Genomic DNA, 24,984 nt, shown 5'->3' with positions numbered 1-24,984 from the left:
GCTTCTTGGAGCTGCTTCTCTCTGTGAGCTCTCTTAAAGGACTCCAGTAAACTAATCAAGACCCACCCTGAATGGGTTAGGTCACATTTCCATGGAAATAATCTAATCAAGTTCTCAACCAAAGTTGGGCGGGTCACATCTCCATGGAAACAACCTAATCAGAAGGCCCTACCCACAATAAGTTCACATTCACAAGACTGGAATAAAAGAACATGGCCTTTCCTGGGATATATAACAGTTTCAAACCAGTACAAGGCCCAGCACTTGTTCTGCATGAGGCATTTACTGATGCTAAAAAACTGGTCACTACCAGCATAGAAACAGGTCACACACACAGACACACACACACACCCTAAATACCTACCATTCACACACCAGTGCAATTCTGATGGGATCATTTGATATCATTCACAAAATCGTTATTCATTCTACATGAAAGTTAAAGCTAAAAAATCATACCAAATCAAGTTAAAGTATTTTACTATAAAATATTTCCTATGACTCTGTTATTTTACACTTGACTGCAGGTAGTTTTAAGGGATTGAGAACAAAATTATTCCATTTCACATTTTGATATGCATCATTCTCTTGAAAGCAATTTTAGGAAATACTTCATATTGTCTTTATAAAGAATTATTAGGCACGATGAACACTGTGAGTTAATATAATTGTATCAAGATAGACATCAGTAAGATAATATATAAAAGAAAATTTTCAAAACCCACAAGTTCAGTTTACCTTTTTGACCTAAATACTATGGACAGAGCAAATGGCAAACTGACATTATAATTCTTATCTTATTTTCACAAAGAGCAGTGTATTTATTGCATTCTTTAATTTCACAATTGTATTGAAACATTTACTTTTATGGAACTTTGTAATTTTGATTAAAATAATCCTCTGGCTAATTAATCTTATTAAAGCATCAAATATAAAATTGTGTTATAGTATATCTGTGTCCAGACTCAGACTTTAAAAAGTAAGAATGTTAGTACTTTGGAAATCCTGCATGACATTTAGCTAATATAGAAAAGATGCCCTCACTTACACCACATAAGTTTCTTGCCCAGTACAGTTTTTTTTTTTTTTTAATCATCATTTTATTGAGATATATTCACATACCACGCAGTCATACAAAACAAATTGTACTTTCGATTGTTTACAGTACCATTACATAGTTGTACATTCATCACCTAAATCAATCCCTGACACCTTCATTAGCACACACACAAAAATAACAAGAATAATAATTAGAGTGAAAAAGAGCAATTGAAGTAAAAAAGAACACTGGGTACCTTGCCCAGTACAGTTTTGAGGTTTTAGTCCTCTAGGACTCATACAGAGGGGCAGACCCACGCTATATAAGAATTCTAACTAACAAGTTACCATTTGGTTGTTCTCAAAGCCCATGCTATTGACCATTCTGTTACCTGAAAAGGGGGAAATAGTCTAGAAAGACATATCTATATTTTTAATGCTAGTTATCTTTGGGTTGCTGCAATAAAATATACAGTTGTTTATGCTTTTTTTAAACTTTAAAAATATTCCAAATGTCTATTTAAAACAGGCATTAGTTCATATTCTTAAAAATGTAAACATTACTGCTAGTCAGCTGTTCAAGAATGGGGAGGAGGATCTAGTTGAACAGTTCATAAAAACAAAAAACAGTAACTTTTTATTTAGTAGAAATATTTAATTGATTAGTTCACTCTCATCATTTTAAGAAAAACATAATTAATACTTTGGATCTCTGAGGTTTGTCACTGATCACACCTTTAGTTTGAAGAAGATTAATTTTTTGTTGTCCACTATGCAGATCAGACCACATCTGGAAAACTATTTTTAACATAAGTTTTAAGAATTTACTTAGGGAAAAATAGAGAACAGTAAGATGAGGTGACAGTGATCTTGAAACCATGATAAATAATACATATAGCAGGTGTTTTGATTTTGAATTTAGATAAGAATGAAATAAAGTCTTTAGCACTCCCATGAAAACTTATAAGTCACAGAATGAACTTAGTATGTTATTATAATGTGGTCAGAGGATCATATTTGTGTTGCATTGGTTCAGGAAGTGATATGAGTCCTAAAGCCTGGAAATCAAAAGAAAACTTTACAATTTTATGTAAGGAACATTAATTGTAATTAGAAATTACAGCTTTATGAAAAGGGTAAGGAAGGAAGGATTAGCTTGCCAGTACTCTAGAAGAGGCTCCTATCGTGTTGGGCTACAGGTTGGAAGACAGAACCTCACCCAATCTTTTTTTTTTTTTTAAATGTGTGTGCCACGTGCCCATAAGTGGATTTATGTTCTTTAAGGTAGTGTCTTTAGTAGTCATTTCCTCTTATTTGCATTCTATAAGTCTGTTCAATTGATTTTTTTTTTAATGTTATGGGTTACAGTTACACAATTTCAGTAATTTCCTTATTGTGATATATAACACATATACAGAAGGAGCTAACTTTCAAAGTATGATTTCACATGTAGTTATATAGGTAATTTCAAAGAATGTTGTGGGTTACAGTTCCATGGTTTCAGTTATTTCCTTATTGTGAAATATAAGATATATACAGAAACGTGATAATTTTCAAAGTACATTTTGACCAGTAGCTACAGAGCAAATTTCAGAGAACATTATGGGTGACAGTTCCACCACTTCAGTTATTTCCTTCTAGCTATTCTAATATCCTAGATCCAATCTTAAAATACTGTGATGCTATGATAGCTTTACTTTTGTTATGTTGTACAAATTATTAAATTTAGTGATTTTTTTCATGTTTTTGTTTTTTTGGAAACTACTTCTTGAAAAAAATATTATGACTTATAGATCATGTACTGTAAGACTGTAAAATATTAAGCAGTAGTGAATGAGACCGGGAGAACTTCTTGCTATGTCACTGCAAATCTAGTAACCTCTCTGAAATATAAATCAGAATAGAATATAAATCAAAACAGAATGGGAGACTCACCAAAGCAAATGCTACAAAAATACTATGTACTATTGAAACCAATGATTGTTGGTCTCACATTTATTAAAACATATTACATATTCTGAAATACAATTTTTGTTTTAAAACCTATTTAAATCAATTATAATGAAAAGAAGGCAATGATGGAAATTTACAACAAATTTCCATCATCATATGAAAATACAAATGAATGATTCAGTTTATCTTTTTTTTCTTTTCTTAGAAAAGACATGAATGAATGCTTCCTGCAGACTTATCATTAGTAGATGACATTACACATAGCTTAATTTTATATTGATAGAATTATATATATATATATATATAATTATTTCATGTGAAGAAGATTGCTTTATTACATCCTTGAATTAATTGGGTTGAGCTTAATAGCTAAAATCTGTTTGAAATTCAGTTGCATAAAAAGGTCAAATCTTAAAGCAAAATGTTGTGAGTACATTGACAGAATAAACTAAAACCTGATCTATACACTTAATTGTATTCATAAGCAATTACAATGTGTACAAAACACTTTTCTGGAGAACTGGGAGAATACCACATTAACTCTGAGTTCAAATGTATTGAAACAATATGGGAAATAGGACACACCCATGTACATACACATGCAATGACACAAAATAATAAAAGCTGCAAAACAAAAAATGCAGTAAGAGGCACACAGGTTGGGTGATATTAAATCCTAAAATCCACCCCATAAAGACAGATGGCAACTCTACATCTGTTTACATAGGTTATAATGACTCGTGTCTTTTGGAGAAAGAAGACTATGAAAAGGGGCATGATTTTATATAAAACATGATCCACATTATATTATATTTATATAAATATGGCCTAGGAGACATCCATTGTGCATCAGTGTTTATAAACATCTGTAGTTTTTCCATCATACTCCATTATACTATACACAGTTTTGAATGGTAAGTTCACAGTACTAGAAAAGAAATTTCAAAAAAAAATTAATTTCTCTGCCCTCATACAAAGCAGAATTGCCAACAATTGTTTTTTCGTTTTTTTTTTAACATTCTACAAATTCCAGAACTCTTTGTGACCACATTCACCCACATTTGCTTAACAATCACTGACAATTTATAACCATTTAAAGACTAGATATGTCAATACAATTTGGAAAGATTTTATAGGCAGTACAAAGGACAAAATCTCTTAAAAGTTCTTTATAAATCACTTTGCTCTTCCAAAGTTCACCTGATGAACTTATCAGGCGGAGAAAAGAATAACTGATTTTCTTTTCAACAAATTCTTTTTCTTTTCTTTTCTCTAGTGTTGGCTGATACAAATGATTAATGCAAATCATCTAAGTGGAGCACAAAATATAAAAAGGTAAACTCTAGAACTTTTCATAAGAAGCTACAATGCATGTATTACAATAACATGACATATTCAATATATATCAAATCTTAAATCTTATTTAGCAAATAAACATTGACAGAAGTTTTATCAGAATTTTAGAAGCTCAAACATTGGTCAATGTCAACAATATGATGTCTAATTTTTCTTCACAGAGGGTTATTTTTTGTTCATGGTTATACATACAAATAAACAACTTCTTTGAAGTTACTCCTTATGCACAATTTGATTAGTTTTACAAAATCTAGCCTGACAACAAAATAAAATGAAAAAGATTTTAATGAAAGGCATCACTTTCATTTGTAATAACAGTAGCATTGATATATACAGAGAATGAGAAAAATGATTTTACCCTGAACAAAAACCTTAAAGTGAAAAACAGGAGGGGCTGGTTTAGGCTATGAAAATGTCAGCCATTGAATTGGACATCCTGAGGTTGAAGTACTGATAGGACATTCAACTGGCATTTGTTGTATCAGGCATTTGGAAATGCAATAAGTTTCATACAGTAACATCAATGCTATCAGTCACCATGCAGATTTTAGTTAAAGCTATAGAATAAACAGGATATCCAAGATGCACGCAGAGAAAATGAAGAGCAGCAAGGACAGACATTTGAAGAGAATGCAAATTTAGGTGGGGTGAGGAAGAAGCCATAGAAAAACCTGATTATCAATGGAGGTATCAAAGAGAATAAACAAATGACAAGAATGAAGAAAAATGAAGAATCAGAAGAGAACATTGTTTATGGTTATAAATGGTTAGGCAATGAATTGTTAGTAAAGGATTTATAACAGGTTGTAAAAATGAGCAAATATGAAAGAACAAGTATTGGCTTGCTAAGGGGGAGATTATATGTGAACATTACGATTTTGACAGGGAAAATTGATCTATGCATAAAGAAACAGCATCAATAATAGAGATGATAACTGAATCAAAAGTTTTGAGTGAAGGAGCATCCATATTCAGCAAAACCAACTCACTTAACTTAAACTAAATCATCCAATGAACAGAAACTATAACCTGCGTAGAATTTATTAATTTATACAATGGCACTTTTTTTGCTTAGTTGTGGTTGTTAGTAAAGATGCTTATGCCAGTGGCGCAGTGCTGTATTCATCCCTAAAATGGAAGGTTTCAGAGCAATGTGAAACTGTGTAGGGTTTGTAATCCCTGGGACAGCTATTCAGAATAAGTTTACTAAGAGGAATAGACAATTTATGTTGACCACCAAGATGAGAATCATAAAGTTACACAGAAATAGCAAGACAATTTGATGGAGAGTGCAAAGATTTGCAATAAAACACTTGTTATCCTTTTCCCCCATATTTATTGATATTTAATTTTAAAAATACTAGCTATCAATAAATATACAAATAATTTCTTACATGCATACCAATTTAATCGAGCATCTATGATATTTACAGACTGTGTCATAAATGAAGTAATGTCAACAATCTGAACTTCAGTTTCTCATTTGTAAACTGGCGATGGTAATTCCTAATGCGAAGGCTGTGAGAATTAAATGAGTTTCTGATTATGAAATCATTTTCAGAATTTAAAACCTTTTACAAATTAAATCTTTTGATTCCACCATTCAGAAAGAATAAGATAAACAATTTGAGGTGCATAAATTCTCCAAACTGTATTTTATATCATAATACACATTTGTATCACACTGTAATAATTTATGCATTTTCTACATTGATAACTATTCCTGTTAAAAAACTATTTTTAAGCCTCTATGAAGATAATTTCATCTTTGAGTGTTATAATTAACTTAATGACTTTTCAATTTCTTACTTAGTAATTTAAATTGCTTCCAGACTTTTCATAAATAGTGCTGCATTCAAAATATTTATTGATAACACATTTGTACAAGATTCCATTAGAAAAAAATTAAGAAATAATTTTATCAGATCAAAAAGCAATTATATCTCAAGAATTTTGATTTCAATTATCCAATTGATCACTAGAAATGATTTGCCAATTATTCTTCTGTCAGCAGTGTGAGAGATTGCTCATTTCATCACAATCTCTGAACAAAATGGATATTGTGTAAATATCTTCCCAATGTGTTAGAGGGAAAGGTCTATTTCATTATTGCTTTAATTTACCAACTAAGTGATGATCATAGAGGTTGAATATTTTGCTATATTTAATGGTTATTTTTAGCATGCATGTATCTATGTGTTTGCTTTCAGCACCACATAATTATGCTACATATAGTCTTTTGTATTAGGCATTTTTTTTTTACTTAAGTTTATGGTACCTTTCGGACTAGTAAGTGGTGTATATGTAATCATTTAAAAGTCTGAATTGAATTCAGAGAAAAATGCACCATAGTATCTTTAACCAATCTCCTTAAGTGGACAATACATTGTTTCATATTTGAATCTTCACATACAGCTATGCATAGAACAGTGTCATGTTATTTCTTAATTACATAATTATTTTAGACACTTCCTTGACGGGTAATTAGTGAGCTAAGAAATGTGCCTATTTTACATATTGATGCTCCTAAAAATGCCTTATGTTCTGATTTTAGCATTTATTCTCCCACCAACAACGCATGAAAATATTTTTTTCCCAAAGAATTCTTCTCAGTACTGGGTTTACATTCGTCAGTTTCTTTCCAATTCTAGTTGGAGAAAAAAGGAACTTTGTTTTAATGTGAACACAACTGGTTATTAGTGGAACTTTCCTTCTTAATCTTTTTACAGGCTGCTTATAAATCTTTTAGAAATTTTATTCTATTCTTATTCAATGTTTAATAATTGGAGTATTTGTTTTCTTAATGATTATTAAAGTTTTGTTATTATGAATATTTCCACAAATTTTAGTATGACTTTTAATTTGTTTCCATATAGATGTGTTGTGGTTTTATGTGGTTATACTTGACATGTATTTTCTTTTATAGTTTCTACATTTTCATGACATTTAAAACAGATTTTCCAATACAAAATTATGAAAACATATTAATTTGTTTTACATACTAACTCCTAGGTACCTATTTGTCTCCATTTTGTTATTGTTCTTTTTTGATATTTATTATGATTTTATATACTAAGTTATATCAGTCTTTTTCTGTTTTCTTTTCCTGCTTTCATACTTTGTATACATCTTGCTTTGATATGTATCTGATCACATTGTTATTCACCAATATTTTCTACTGGCTTTCATCTTTTAGACTTATAGTAAACTTTAAATTTTAGGAAATTTAATTTTTAAATGTTGGGAGATGAAGAGCTAACCTTATTTTTTCAGTAGTTGTTCTAGTAGCATATATTGAGTAATTATGCTTTATCCTCTTACTGTAACAATGTTTTCTTTTTCTGAGTCTGTTTCTGTGCTCAAGAATTTGCTATAATATTTTTGTGTTTTGTCTATTCTTGTACATTTACTATGTTTGGAATAGTCTTAAGAAAATATTTTAAGCTTTCCAAGGCAAATTACCCTCCCCCCTCCCCCAAATTTTTTACCTATTTGTTCCTACATAGAACTCCAAATACAGTTTGGAGTCATTTTCAATTTCTCAAGAATCCCATTGAGATTTTATCTAGAATATCAGTATCCTCACAAAAATACTTGAAAAATATAGATCTTATAATACTGACAATAACTATTTGGAAAAGTGGCATTTTGCTCCTTTCATATGCTTTTTCACTATGTACTTTGTACAATTTTGTGTTTGTTTAATTCAGTGATAGCACATTCTTGTTAAAATTTCTTTCCCTGTAATTTGATTTGTTTTGAACCTATTATAAATGTACTCAATTTTATAATGTTTTCTAACTGTCTATTATTTCTTAAATTTTCTAACGATTTTAAAATCTTGATTCTATTGAGACAAATGTGTCATTTAAGATGAAGACACACTCACAAAGAAAGAAATATTCAGAAGAAAGTGCAGTTGGCATCTTCTGCTGTAGCCAATCAAAAAGAAAAATTTTCTCAAGTAATGACTAAACTATCACCTCTCCCTCTTCCCTTACAGATATTTTTAAGTGGAAAAAAACAAGCTTTGATTGATGTTCAAAAATTGATTATACTTCAGCTGATTTGTGTCCCAAATATAGTGGACTATATTGAGATAATTAGACCAAAATAAGTCCACATGCTTTTGGTATATTGTGTTGCCCTTCAGATTTGGTTAGAAAAGGTTTGGGCATAGGTATGTTATAAATGACTTTAAATAAATTGATAAAATAAACCACATAAATACATTATGGTTCAAACAAAGACACACAAAAACAAACCTGAGAAAAATACATAAATGTTGCTTGTAAATTTAAAGGAATCAACAAATTACCAATACATCAAAAAAATATTGAGTGGTTCTAATAATAAATAGAAATAGACTTTAAAAAGTAAAATAAGTTAACATGTATCTTCAAATTAAATTAGAAAATAATTAAGGAAAGTAATACTTAATGCTGGCAAAGTGTTTGGTCATTCAGTCTCTGGAAATGAATATAGGTTGAACATTTACAGAATGCAATTCAACTTCACACATCAGAAACCTCATATAAGTTCATATACATTTCCCCACCAACAAAATTCTCACATTCCTAGGAAATCTACTATCAGGATATGATGAAAAGTTTGGACAAAGATGTGAGAACACTGATGTCTGACACATTATTATTTAAAAGAAAAAAAGCAGAAAAATTAAATCTCTAAACATAGGGGAATATTTATTTCAGATATACACATTTCTACAGTGAAAAATTTCATACTAGTATGTTATAAAAATAAAATTTAAGTAATAAGAAAATTATCATACATATTGTTATGTGAAAAGGAAAAGAGCTTTATAGACAAATCATCTTGCCTTTTCATAATTTCAAATATTCTGTGTATATAATATGCATTGTATTTCATTTTATATGTGAATAATAAGAGACATGTAGACATGAACCAAAATATTATCTCTCTCTGGGTTTTTCAAGAAAATGGTACCATATTTGGGTACCATTAATTAAGAAAAAATAGTTGCCTGAAACACAGACTTTTAGTGAGGGCTAGTCCAATGTTACCTGTGTACTGCTACCTATGACATCTTTGGTTTTTGACATGACACATTATCAAAAAGCTACACAGGAAATAAGAATGCTGATTTAGAAATCCTAGTTCTACCATGTCCTCAATATCCATTCTGTATGCCAATATTTTAATATTTAAAATTGTTTTTTTGAAATGTCTACATTTTGTAAAGATCAAGTTAGGTAATTTGCACCTAGCAAATTGCTTCCCTTCATGATTAGTTCCCTATAATTCTTGGAATAGGAAAAGAGGAGTAATATGAGTTTGCTTTCTGGTATTGGAGGAAGGTAATTAAATTGATCCTTGCATTAGATATTAGCCACATGCTGTGTGTTTATTGGTTATTAGTCATATATTATTGAATTTAATATGTATCAATACACTTTAAGAAATTATTATTTTGAAAGACATTTATTTCAACAAAATGCAAGGGAGAGCAATTGTGCTTTAAAGAAACATGCTGTGCTTCTGACATTTTGTAGGACTGAAACATAGGCAAGACCATGGTTCCTTTGGGGATTCACTCTCCCCCTTTGGAATGTGGGATTTCTGAAAAAAAAGTTTTTTTTTTGTTTTGTTTTTGTTTTTGTTTTTTGTCTTCAAACATGCAGAGATCTAGAGCAAGGTATGTTAATGAAGTAAATGGTAGACTGTGGTGTCACTAAGTGGAGTGGTCAGTTTCATACTGTACTTGGGCTCCCACAACTACATGGCTGTAATTAAAGCCTCTTAGTACAGTTCATCACTTAAGGGACTGAGCTTTCCCAGTGAGAGAAAAAAAAAAAAAAAGAGTGAGGGACTCAGACAAAGTGACAACTTTGGATGAAATGGTGAACATAATCATAATACTTTGGAAGTGTGACAATAGAATTCATTGAGAATTACAGATCATTTTCAATAAAAAAACATAGCTATCTCCCTACAGACATGATTTTGCATGTGAGATTACCAAAGTCTTCTAAAAGATTTTTCTTAAGACCAGTAGCACCTCCTAAGTTTTAGGTGACAACTGTAAATGGTATAGTATAAGAGCACTATTCCTGAAGGCATTTTCCCAACTAGAAGGGTGAGCACATCCCATGAAATTTAAGTTTTGCTTACTCTTGTTCTTTTATTGATATAGATTTCATCAGACATATTTATTAGCCAATTAAGCAAGTTTTATTTATATTGTTAACATACTGAGGCAAGTATCCCTCTGTTTTGATATTTCCACATCTGGGGAACCACCTTAGCAGCTATAGCAAGAGCATTTACCACTATCACTTTGTTGAGCAAATTCAAATCAGCTGTAATCACGGGAACTACTCAGGGTTGGGTTCTGGAGTTTCAACAGCAGCAGTCTGGCCAAATTAACTCTCAAATTCTTTTTATGTGTTACTTATATATACTTGTTTTAGTTTGCTAATGCTGCGGAATGCAAAACACCAGAGATGGACAGGCTTTTATAAAACGGGGGTTTATTTCACTACACAGTTACAGTCTTAAGGCCACAAAGCGTCCAAGGTAACACCTCAGCAATTGGGTACCTTCACCGGAGGATGGCCAGTGGTGTCCGAAAAACCTCTGTTAGCTAGGAAGGCAGCTGGCGTCTGCTCCAAAGCTCCGGCCTCAAAATGGCTTTCTCCCAGGACGTTCCTTTCTAGCAAGTTTGCTTCTCTTCAAAACATCACTCCCAGCTGCACTCCCTTTCCTCTCTCTGAGTCAGCTCATTTATATGGCTCCACTGATCAAGGCCCACCCCAAATGGGCGGGGCCACGCCTCCATGGGAACATCTCATCAAATCATCTCCCACAGCTGGGTGGGGCACATTCCAAGCAAATCCAACCAGCACCAAAAACGTCTGCCCCACACAAGACCACAAAGATAATGGCATTTGGGGGACACAATACATTCAAACTGGCACAATACTCCTTATACTTTAGAATGGGATCACATTTATTCTGGACACAAGCAGAATTCAACCTCCAAATAGAATTAATGTAATTGCCTGGGATAGCTTTTGGTTTTGTATTTTAAGTAAATGGTTAACACCTTCAAAAAAGGTAAGGAACCACCAGAAATGTATAGGGGAAAAGGATCAAAGAATAGAGGTTAACATAACAGTCTCCAGATTTCTTCTTACAGTTATTTTATGTCAAATATAAAAATAACGTGCACATTGTTTACCAATATATTCTAGCCTCAACCGCTACAAGTAAGAAAAACTTACATCAACATGTCATTTTAGACACAAAATGGAAAAGAAAATAATAGTATAGTCAGTGACAGGTATTTCTTGCCAGAATATGAATAATTCCAACTTTTTTCATTCAATTTGAGCTCTCTCTTTTTGGGTGTAAAGGCTTATTTTATTTTATTTTATTTTATTTTTTTTTTAAGAATCTCTTAAGTTTATTAAAAAACCCATAAGACCCCTGCCCCATCCCTCCCAACTCTCTAGAGTGATTTTTAATTCTTTCAGCAGTTTCTCTGTTTTTTCTCAAAATAATTACTTACATTATTTCTTGATTCATAATTTTATACATTATCTAGTGATTCCCTGATATGATAGATGAGGATTTAGTTCATACACCACCACTGTCCACTTTTCTTCCCCATATTGCCTCCAAACAGTTGCCAGATTCTGGGGTTAACCAGTCATCACATCTTTATGACTACGTACATATTACTTACTGCTGAAAAAAACAGCATATTATACTTTACTTTCTTTTTTCTATACCTTTCTCTTTCCTGGAATTAATGACTGCCTCTCTCCTTTTTTTTTTCTCCTCATTTGCTTTATCTTCAATGAATTTACCTCTTTCCAAATGCTCTAGATCTGTAAAAACCTATTAATATTTTGTAAAAAGCAAGTAATCCATTGTTTCATTTTTACATTTTGGTTTCTAAGCCAGCTACATAGCTGGAATATTCTCTGTTGTTCCCTCCCATTTCCTGGATCCCATGTCACGTGCTTTCTTGGTTTATTTTACTCCTTTGTTTTGTTGGAGCATTTCTTTTAGTAGCTTTCCAAGAAAGGGAGCATGGGGGAAACATCTGTTAGTCTTTGCTTGGTTAAAAATAACTTTATTTTACCCTTGCCCTTGATTGATCATATTCTGGGTGATTATATAGATTTCTCAGTTGAAAAAATTTTCTTCTCATAATTTTGAAGGCATGGCGCTACTGTTTTCAGTTTCTTTTTCTTTTATTTCTTCTCTCTTGTCTTAAGGGCATCTCAAATTCAGTGGGTCAAAACCAAAATCAAACCCCACCAGAAAATCCTGCTACCCCCTACTTTAAATATATCCTGACTTATACAATTCCTCACCATGCCCAATCCCTCCCTTTGGTCCAAGTTACCATTATCCTTTACCTGAAATTCTAATTGGTCTTTCTACTTTTTTTTTTTTTAAATAAAATATTTCAAACTATGTGTGACTTTATACATTTTACTACAGTCATGTTTTTATAAATAATATATGAGATTGATTCCTTTGACCTATTTTTTTTTTTTTTTTTACCCTCTATGGAAGACTTAAGGAAATTCTTTTATTCTGTGGTGTATCCTAATTTTACTGCAGAACATGAGGGGCTCAATTTCTTATCTTCAATAGTTTTTTCATGAAAATAAACACCAGTTACACAAAATCTAATCATGATAGTAATACCCAAATGAGAAAAATATTTCCCTACTCCTCATACTGTCAACAGTCTGCAACACTGTTTTCAGATAAAAATGTTCTGGTTTGCTAATGCTGCTGTTATGCAAAATACCAGAAATGGATAGGCTTTTATAAATTAGGTCACAAATTTAGAGTTCTAAGGCCATACAAGTGTCCAAACTAAGGCATCAACAAGAGATACCTTCACTGAAGAAAGGCTGATGGCATCCCAAACACTTGTTAGCTGGGAGAGCATCTGCTGGTCCTTTGCTCCTGGGTTATGCTGACATCTGCTGGTCCTTTGCTCCTGGGTTGTGGTTTCAAAACGGCTTTCTCCAAAATGCCTCTGGCTTCTGTCTCTTTTAACATCTCTCTCAGCTACAGTGCATCTAAGCATCTGAAGGTCCTCTCTCAGCTTCTCTAAGGCAAACTCCGACTTTGTCTCTTAGCTTAAACCTCCAAACATCTTTCTGTCTGCTTTTCCAAGTGTCTCCAAGCGTCTTGGTCTGTGTCAGTTCCTAGCTTCTCCTGGGGGCAAACTCTGCATTACATCTGTTAGCTTCTCTACAAAACGTCTGTCTCAGCTTCTCTGAGCTCCTTTTCTCCATGAACTCTTAAAGGACTCCAGTGACTTAATCAAGATCCACCCACAATGGGTGGGGTCACACCTCCATAGAAATAACCTAATCAAACATTCCAACCTAATCAAAAGACTAATTAAGTCTGTCCCCACAAGATTTCATTAAAGAACATGGCCTTTGAGGGGGACATAATAGATTCAAACCTGCACACATATTAATATTTATTAAAAATTTTGGCTAATATATAAAATTTGCTTCTTTCACTTAGCAATCTTTGACATTTTTTTGGTCAGTACCTCAATCATTTTAAGTACTCTAGTATATTACACTTTATAGATATATTGGTTACATATTTATTTATCAACATTTGGCTGTTTCCAAATTGTTGTTTAAAAAAAAGTTTTCAAAAAATACTTTTGGTCCTTTCTTTAGTTCAAGATTAATTTCTAGAAATGCAAACTCTTGGTTCCAAGGATATGAAAATTTTGAATTTTAATTAATTGATATTGCTAATTTACACTCTTGAAATGGCTGTGCCAATTTATAATGCAGAAAACGCTGAAAACATTATTTTCTTGGATATCATAATCTAAATCTTTACTAACAAGATGGATAAAAAAATACTGTAAGTTTCATTTTTTAAAGTTGTGAAACTTATTTTCTAGCAAACTAACTTTGGTTTCTAGCAATATCCATTTTTAATTCATTAGCTCTTTGAGTTTAATTTTAGCCATTATGCTTGTTATTAGATTGACCTCTTTCCGTAAAGAGCAGCCTATTCTTTTCTATTATGTAACAATTCTTTGAATCTCACTGTTGATGAGAAACAGAATTTTTAAAGGTCTCAGACCTTTTCTCCTCTTTTAACCCTCAAAGTTAGTCTCCTGCCTACTTCTATCTTGGCTACTGAATATAGTGGATCTCTCAATTCACTGATTTCCTACTTGAGTGAACAGAATTTTTTTCAGAAGGATGAATATTTTACAGTCCCAGAATAATTTACAGTCCCTACTCTGATCCAATTTTCTTTTAAAATACGAGTTGTAATTCTTTTGTTTGTAATCCCTTCCTGCTCTTTCGACTAATCTGTCTAGCTCCTATCTCTATGGGTCCTGGTTTCAACTCATATCAGGAACTCTCTGACTGTGGGCTATCTTGACAAATACGCTACCCTAGGCAGGTATTGGGAACTGAATCCTGACCCTTGAGGAATAGGCATTAAAGCATTTATAACAGGAAATAGTTCACAAATGGTATCTGATACAGTTTAGTTAAGATTAATGGAGAGTAAAACCACAGTGCTTATCCATAGATTTAAAGTTAACAAAAGTCTTTTTTTCTAATGCAAAAGTACTTAATTTTTGGAGGGGAAGGGGAACAAATTGAATTAAGTCACAAAACATCTTCATATTAATCGTTCTTTTCATACACTTCAAATTTGTACTTAATGCCTTTCTCTTCCTGGACATCAGAAAGAACACCTGGGTATTCTGGGAGAAGTTTATATTTCTCTGTATCAATTTCTGGAAAAAATGTGTCACTTTCAAATTCCTGCATGATCCTTGTCACAGTCTAAGATGGCCTGGCCGATTCATGGCTTCCTTATAAACAGAACTGCCTCCCACAATCCAAACCATGTCTACTTTATTTGCTAATTCTGGTTGCTCAATAAGTTTTAAGGCATCATCCAGACTTTTGGCAAGAAAATGTTCTCCTTGTGGGGGTTCCTTGAGTTCTCGACTGAGAACTAAATTAATTCTGTCTTTTAAAGGCTGATTCTTCTCAGGGATGGAGAACCAGGTCTTTCTACCCATAATCACCAGATTCTGTTTACCTTCTACTGAAGAAGTTGTGGTCATTCTTTGGAAATACTTAAATTCATTCCTGAGCAGGGGCCACAGCAGATCTCCGTTCTTGCCGATGCCCATGTTCTGGGACACAGCAACGATGCAGTTTAGCGGACGAACCATGACAAAAGCAGCAGTAAATAACTCCGAGCATGCTCTCCTCACCTGAACTCCCCTGTAGCTAGGCGCGAAAATCCAAAGGCTTATTTTAGTTGCTGTTTTGTGCTTGCTTGGTATTTTACACAGTGCTGTCAGTTGGATAAGTAAATGCAATTCTCATATTATGAAATCTGAGTAATAAGTATCAAGAATTCAGTTTCAAAGAAAAAAATGTCTCCTTAATCAATCCAGGAATATGTGTGCTCAAGAATAGCTTCTCCAAACTCTGAGCAACAATTTAGTACCAATGGCTACCAATTACATTGAAAATTTGTTGGAAATACTGCAAATTTTGCTTTTCACAGATTAACTTTTGCCTTCTGAAATTTACTTGAAATTAAAGTCATTACTTTTTATCTTTCCATTTCATTGTCCTTATGAATGGAAATGACTTTTCACAATCATTTTCAGTATTAACTTTCTTTTCAAAATTTGAATATTCACACTGCACATATTTATTCTTAAGATATTAGCACAGTTTTCTTCTCAATTGATGCCTTTTTATATTAAGTGCTCTTCATGTAAAATTACATCTAAATTTACTTTGAAGACTGTTTTGAAAATAAATGTTCACATGATTCTGAAAATGAATCTTATTAAATAGAAATATATATAGGTATATATGTACGTGTGTGTGTATTCATTAATCTTATGAAACATTATAGAAGTTATATCAAATATTTTACAGGTTTCTCAATTCACATTAATTTATTTTATTAAGCCCTCATTTCAATTGCAGGATAATGATCTTGACTAGGAAAATATTAATAATGAGACAGTCAGCATGTAAGCAATACAATTTAGTGGAAATGAAAACTAATCTCAATAAAATTTTTTTGGAAGCAATATTTACAATACTACCTTTAAAAAGTTAAATATTTCCTCTTTCAAACTAGGTTTGTGTTGGAAACAAAATGTAGGGAGATCATACAAAATATATGCTTAATTAGGATTCCTAGTATCAATAATTTTCCAGTGAAAATACTTTACAATATGTCTATGCTGTAGGTGGAATAATGGCCTCCTAAAGATGTTTACATACTAATCCCCCAAACTGTCAATATTCATGAATACACGTGGCAAAGGAGAAACAAGTTTGCAGATGGAATTAAGGTTCTTATCAACTGATCTTAAAATGGGGAGATTATCCTAGGGCCCAATTTAATTACAGCAGTCCTTGAAATTGGAAGAGGGAAGCAGAAGATGTCAGATGATGCAATTTGAGATCATTGCAACCTGTTATTCTTAGTTGTTAATATGGAAAAAAGGGCAGTAACCAAGAAATGTGGGTGGCCTCAAGAAGCCGGAAAGGGCAGGAAACAGAATGCCCTCTAGAGCTTCCAGAAGGAATGCAGACATGCTGATGCCTCGAGTTTAGCCCACTGAAGCCCATTTCATACTTCTGAATTAAAGAGCTCTAAGGTAATAAATTTGTGTTGTTTTAACTCATTAATATTGTAGGAATTTGTAATGGCAACCATAGAAAACTAATATACATTCTATGTTTGCCATTATCTTAATTACATAGTTAGTTTAATTTAAAAAGTTTGTTTATAATACACATCCCTGAAAAACTGAAAACAATGTAGACGGCATGTACTTGAGGAAAAGGCAATTAAAAAAGAGTACTGTAAAACCCCCATTTTTTCTAGCGGGAAGAAAAATACATGCATATGCACATACATAAATATATATACATATCAATTTATAATGATTCATTAAGTATTTATTATAATTTATAATAGATACATACACATGCATGTGTGCATATATACATACATACAAACACACATTAAGAAATAAGAAATGGAGTTGTATTATAGCACTCTGAATAATTGTCAGAATGCAAATCTCCCTGATTCAAGATTGACTTGGACTTTGGAAATCACTCTAGTATATGTTCATGATTTTGGAGGGATTATTTCACAATTTTCCAGGTTGACAATTCATACTTATGTGTTATTTGCTCCTGTACTCTATCAAAAGAAATAAGAGCCGCCACAGCATGTGCATTACTCTACAGAATATAATAACGTTCTCAGATCAATGCCACCGAGTGCTTCCTTGCAGCAGCAATTTAATGCTAGTAAAAATACTGCCTCATCTTTTTTGAGTCCAGCTTTTTTTTATTTTTCCCCTTTTACACAAAACAAAGTAGAAGAATTATAGAGGATTAAAACTGCAAAAGTAGTTAATCAATAGAACACATACATTCAAAAAAGATCCAGATAGGAAGACAGGCTTATTTACCACGAGAAAACAGGTGAAAATTAAGGTAGATTTCATGTGAAACAAAAAAAATCAAACATATGCTACATGTGCATCACTGTGTACAACAACATTGAAGGGTGAAAACAACCCTAAAGTGAAGAAGACAATAAAATAAAGCAAATTCAGCAAAAATAAAATTCATTAATTATGTCTCAACTATTGGACCTTTACTTTTATGTTAAGAAGCTTACAAATGACAGGTGCATGTACTAGGAATGATAGATTACCTGCTTATCCCTGGTTGTGTTCCTTCCTGGAATTCAGTTGGTTAGTTATCATTACTTAATGTTTGTAAAGTGCTATGAAGTTGAAGGTACTCCCTAGGTGCTGAGTAGCATCATCATCCCTGAACAAACCTAATGGTGAAAAGCATATGTTATCATTTGCCCACCCTCTTCACAGGAAGGTGAATATTTACTGTTAAAGAAAAAAAAAGAAAAAAAAAAAAAAAAAAAAGAAAAAGAACAAGTTCAATGAAAGATGCAGCACAATGTAGACATTACGTTACATACGGTGATCCCTCACTTCAGTCTCTTTTGGCCTGAGATAGTGAGATGGTAGGCCATGCTGTGCAAAATCCCACTAGGCTCCCCAGCAGCAGAGGCCATATTTCCCATAGCCAGATGGATGTACTGGTCAATGGGGCCACTTTGAGTAATTGGAGTTTCAATATAAAGATAGTTTACCCCATTTGTGGGTAAAGATAAGGACTAGCTACCCCTTCAGTATCTTCCAACTGTGGTTGTCCACATTTATTTGGAAGCAATAGAGCAAATAATAGGAAAAGTGATTCTGCCTATGATAATAGAAAAGCCACGCGAAGGATGTCTACAGGCCAATGAATTGTGTTACTGGTAGAAATCTTGGCTAGATGATATCCCTTAGTGTATTGCAAGACGTTTCACTAAAGCACAAGTATAAGATCAAATGGCAGATGGTCTCAGTAGGATCATTTGTACTCAATGCATGAGGAACCTAATCACAGTATCCAAAGTAGCAATGATGGTAATGAAGTCAAAGGTAATAATATACTGACTATAATGACCTTTATCGTGTATGGTCTATATGTATTTATCAGGGTTACACTATAACTTACTTTTGTGGACTCCTGGCACTTTGCCTTCATTGGTACCTTCCTAAAAAATAAATATTTAATATATGTAATTTAAAAAATTATATTTTATTTACTCCAAGGTGTATTCATTATTTAATATTCATTATTGTTACACTCATTTGGGAGATTTTAAAATAAATTAAAATATTTTCATGGGTCCCTAACATTATTGTGGGTCCCCAGCTCTGGGCTTACATGTGTCTCTCATGGATAAGTTGGCCCTGTGTTGCTGACCATTTGCTAATGTCAATAAATATGTATTCATTAATATTTTCACAATTTTATATTTGTTACAAATCAAACTGTCTTTAGGGGAAGCTGATCACTTAACATTCAAATTATAAAATGAAATCAACATAAATTATTTATATATAGTATTTAAAGCATTTAAATGTATTGTTATTTAAATATATGTATTTGAGTGCTTAAGCTATCAAATCTGCTTTCCTATTTTTATGCAAAGTGTTTGATAATGCATTTAAAAATAATAATATGCCATCTCTAAAAATATTCTACAGTCTGCTTGTGTCCTATATCACCCAAACAAGAGAACATTGGAAATAACTAAATTAGCCAAGGCAAGGCATCCATGACCACATGCAGGTAGAGGATATTGCTCCTCCAAAAATTCCAGGTCTCTGGATCCTCTTAGTATGACTGAAGAGATGAAAGAGTAGGGGATGGTCAGTTCATATGTTGATTCTAAAACATTTGCACCTGGGGAGTGGCTTGGGAACATTGAACTAATTCAATTTCTGCCACAGTAAAGTTCACCATCAATGTGATATGATTTTGGTAAGATAGGTATTCTAGAAATCCTGGAATCCAGTTCACATTCTGAAGCTAAGCACTATGCTGGGCATTTTTCTTTACACAAAAAATACTTTAACATTATCTACAATTTTGGCTTCTTAAAAAGTCATCCTTACTTTCTCTGAATTAGAGTGATTATGGAAAGTTTCTATTAAATTTACATGTTTAAGTTTGACAAAATAACACATCTTCTATAACAATTTGTAAAATGTAAGAATATTGAATACATTAAGTATCTTTTGTCCTACCGAATAATTTTGTGTGTGTGGCAAAAGTAAACAGAATGGAATGGGTATTTTAGCTCATAGTTACAGCTGCTCCTACAGATAGATAAATTGCTATTATTTGATTTTCTGCAAACCGTCTTTCTTTCAAGGAACTTGGGGAAACATGTTCATATATCACCTGTGTAAAATAGGAACAATTTATGTTCTTTCAACTGTGAACACCAATCACACATAGACATTTGAAAATTTACATGAGATGGAAAACAATTTCAAGGCAATCAACTAAACCACAATAAAAATTACACATGCATCACAGCACTGGGGAAAGATAAAACTGTGACTTGCCAAAGAATATCAGTTTGTATGTGACTGGCAGACCAGTGCTGGTGCCCTGAACAACAGAAAGCTATCTCTGGGTAAAGACACTGTAGATTGATGTGCTAACTCAGCCTTTGATAGGGCACGTATGAGTCCAGGAAAGCAGTGCTATAAAGAAAGGTCCTGACCCCGTGGAATTAGGTCACCTGCATGCTGATTTGCACAATTTCAGAACTGTTAACCAGAAATAATTCAGTTTTCAGAGGTTGAGAACTTGTTGATTTAAGGGTCACATAAATTGTATTCATTGATAACAATTTATTATTATTATTATTATTTTAAGACTTCCAAAAATCTGTTGCTTTTGAAATCTAGGCAAGTGACTACACATGTTCAAATTGAAATGGACAATTTAAAGCAAAAAAAAAAAAGTCTAAATGTTTTTAATTACTCATGTTAACATACATTCCAGTTTCTTTGGTGTTAGAAATACAGTAGGTTTGTAATATTTTTATGAGTAAGTTTATGTTTTTTCACATTTAAATGATTATCATGAATTTTATTGTAGAAAATGCACATAAGCAAATTAGCAATTAGGAAAAAATATATAATCACACAGTTTAGGATTATACACTTAACAACTCACTGTTGCCCTAAACCTTTTTCTGTTCTGCATGTTTATGTGTGTATGCATGTATGTGCGTATGTGTATGTAATCTGTTTATATATATTTATATTTATGCATTTTCTTTTATAACTTTATTTTCCATACAACTTTATATGAATAAGTATTCATCATCAATTTTATGCATATATTTTTGTTAAAGAATGAAAATAAACTTAAGCAAAACAGGGATAAAAGAAAATGTTGAAGAAGTCCCACTTGATAATTTTAAAATGAAATCTAAATGAATACAGTATGAAAAATATCTCTATTTAAAAACACACTTGGATTTAATGCCAGTTGGAATTTTAGAAATCCATGGTCCTATTCTTCCTACACTCCGAAATAAATACTTAACACTTCTATAGCTAATACACACTACAGGTGATATTCTAAAGCCTATACAGATAAACTCATTTAACCATCACAACAACCTAATGAGATAGTTCTAATTTATCCTATTTTACAGATTTGGACGCTGACTTTAGGTAACTGCCAAGGGTCATGGATCTAGTCAATAGTGTATTTAAGATCCAAATCTAGACAGCCTGTTTCTAGACTCCCCATTCTTCACCAGTTTACTATAATTCCTCTTCTTTTGTAACCCTGAAAATCATTTGTGAGAAAATGTGGCTAGTCCTCAAACACATACTTATAAAAAGGACTCCTGAAAGATGGAATGAAAAGCATATGATAAAGAGAGACAGATAGGACCAGGGGGTATATGTGAGGATGCAAGATTTTTTTTTTATTGAAAGTTTGAAGCTGTCTTGAAAATAAGAGCAAGTTTTATATAAGCTAGGTGAGTTCTTCCCAACATTTCTTTCCAACCTTTCATTCATTCATTCACTCATTCATTCAACAAATACATACTGAATGCCTACTTTATGGCAGGCACTATCCAGACACTTGGTGTATATTTAGAAGCCAAACAAAATCCTTAGCTCCTATGTAGTTTATATACTAACAGGGGAGATAGATAAGTAAATAATATAGCCTATAAAAGGTTGATAGTTGTGCATAAAATAATAATACTTGGCACCTTGAGCTAAGAATTTCAGCTGCCTACTGCTGGTACCTACTGCCTGAATAGGTGGAATTCAGGCCCCCATGAACCCAACAGAGCCACCTTGGGCCAATGGGCTCAGCAGCTCACCCCATCAATGGGCAGATTAAACTGAAGTGCATGCAAGCTTTGAAACACCTGGGAAAGCAATTTTTTCAATTAAAGGCTGTTTAGAAGATACTTTTGTTTGTTCCTTTTAAATAGCTCAAATGACGTACTTTGAACTAATTAAAATTCTTCATTTGATGAGATAGGATTTTTTCCACAAAAATTGCAATACAGTTTGCTTAGTGCTAGTGCCTTAATCAAAATAAATATCACTTGTGGTGAGTTCAGAACACACTGAAATACATTCTTTAGGATGCTTTCTGAAAAACACTGTTTACTTTTCAATTCAACTTTCAATTCAAGAGAAAATTTTTCAACAAATCAACCCCAACACATGAACAAAAAAGGCTTGTTTCTATCATATCCATTTGCAAGATTCTGATATCTTTAGTGGTCCTATGCTTAGCATATTAGTCTGTGAAAGCAACATATAGCTGAAAGGAACAACAGACTATTCATAGTCACTTTATTTTATGACAATTTAATTTTTAAAATTCTAAACATTAATGTTTGGCATCATATTTATAATATTTTATGGATATATGAAATGTGATATGATAATTTTAGGTATTAATTTATGTGGTTTTTTTTTTTTTTTCCTATTTTCCCCTTTTTCTATTCCTCCATTTATGCTGGAAACAGCCTTGTGTTCCTTTGCCTCACAGGAGAGTTGTGGCAGAACTTCAAGCAGAAATCATATTTATTAAACAAGTTTCTCACCTTATGATAATGCCTTGTCCACCTAAGGTGCTGTACCCTACAGGGTAGATAGAGGGAAGACCTCTGAGAACAGTGAGGAAGTAAGAACTGTCTCGGCACTGGAGAAAAGATCCAAGATCATGGCATTCAAAAGCATGAGTAACCCATGGCCTGCCTGATGGCCTGATGAGTTTTCCAAGCTCGCCAAATGTTTCCTTTAGACCTAAATTGTTAGCAGAAATCTGTTCAATATTTAATATGGTATGATTTATACTCTCTTGGGTCTTCAGGACTTCTGCTGCTTCCTCCTTTTATTAATTTTATCACAATGACTGTAAATTAATTAAGTAATATTGGTAATAGTGAAAAAAATTCTAATAATTTAGGGAATGCCTCTAATCACTCACATTTCAATATTTTATCAGCTGTAAATGGAACTTGACATTGGCTGAGAGTTTAACTTGGTCTTTTTTTTGCTATATTAAGGATATCCTTCTACTTCTTGTTGGTTTTTTAAAAATTGAAATGGATTTTGAATTTTAAAGACCAGCTTTTATAAATCTTTTGAAATCACCGCATTGTTTTTTCTTCATTTCACGTGCAGAAATGATGTATTAATTAATAGAGCCATTTTTATAATTGCATCATCACCCTGCAAGTCATTCTGCTGGATATCACTTGCTAAAATATTTTATATAATAATGTCATACTTCCATTCATGAGATACATTTGATTGCATTATTGTTATTAACATCATGTTTTTATTTTTATTGTTACATGTGATTGCCTCTTGATAATTTTAAACATTGTTTTAAATTAAAAAAATAGTATACAAGTGATCATAGTAATTTGTTGACATACTTCATGCTTCATCTTTCCTTCTTTGAGAAGAACTCATGGGTGACACTGTAACGATGCCAGCTGAAGGCATTCTGCTGAGAGTAGATTGAGAAATTCTGGGGTAGTCACACATAAGCACCTTTTCTTTACTGGACGCATTGAAGGGAACCAAATAAGGAAGTCGCTATCTTTCCTAACAAGTAGCTGAGAAAAGCTAAGCAGTTTTTCATTTTACTTGTGAGCGCACTGTGAGCACACCACATCCATATATCACCAAAAGACCAGAGCAAAAGCCTCTGCCTGTTATGCATGCCCATACAAGCATAGAAACCAATTAAAAAAAAAAAAATTAGTGGGAAAATGCTGCTTTATAAAGAACAGTATTTTGTTTCTGTGTCTAAAAATCTGTGAAACAATAAATCATGCAACATGAATATCTGCAAAGAGAGACTTCTAGAATAAAAATTGCCATTCTCACAGACTAGCACCAAGGAACATCAACTAGCCAATTACCCACCTAGCATGCAGCAGAAAAGGACATTATTTCAAATTATAGCAGATACATCCTGCTTTGATACAATCTATCTTGAAAGATAATTAAATATATTACCTAAACAGACTATATGCAAGCCAAGGAAAGATTCACTGACATATTATAACTATTTTCCTTTTGTCAATTTGCTATAATTTTGTCCACACAAAATGCTATTATTTCCAGAAACAGTGTCACTGAAACTTGAGATGTTTTCAAAACAAGTAGAATTATCTGAGTCATGACTGACTGAACTTCCCTTATAAAGGAGATTATATTGTACATAGGAATGTATTATTCTTTTCAAGTACTCAAGCATAAAAAGCTTTACTATATCCACTTGTGTGTGTGTGTGTGTGTGTGTGTGTGTGTGTGTACTTACTATTGAATATGTCTATCTTTGTGATTATTTAATTCAATTATTCATTCAACAATTAAGCTTCTAATTTTCATTTATTTAGTCAACATTATTGAGCACCTACCTCATACCAGACACTATTCTAGGCATTGGCAATACAACAGTGAACGTAACAGACAAATTTCTTGCTCATATGGGACATAATTATAATGTGGAGAGACACAAAATAAATCATAAATATATTGGATATGCTGAGAAATTATTATAAGGAAAAGCAAAGCAGCAAGGGGATACTGAATGAAGTACTTTTACGGATCGTTATTTAAATGGCTTAGTCATA

The 24,984-nt window shown here is 32.5% G+C and overlaps 1 protein-coding gene and 1 pseudogene across 1 annotated transcript in view; both read right to left on the bottom strand.

The window, feature by feature from the left end:
* Positions 1-24,984, bottom strand: part of EYS (eyes shut homolog) — a 1,792,869-nt gene that overhangs the window by 1,424,080 nt on the left and 343,805 nt on the right.
* Positions 15,039-15,651, bottom strand: LOC119539654 (annotated as a pseudogene).

The sequence above is a fragment of the Choloepus didactylus genome, chromosome 7, assembly GCF_015220235.1.
Source record: "Choloepus didactylus isolate mChoDid1 chromosome 7, mChoDid1.pri, whole genome shotgun sequence".
In the NCBI taxonomy this organism is placed as follows: domain Eukaryota; kingdom Metazoa; phylum Chordata; class Mammalia; order Pilosa; family Megalonychidae; genus Choloepus; species Choloepus didactylus.
Note: the sequence above shows the minus strand (reverse complement) of the source record. Positions and strands in the feature narration are given on the sequence as shown.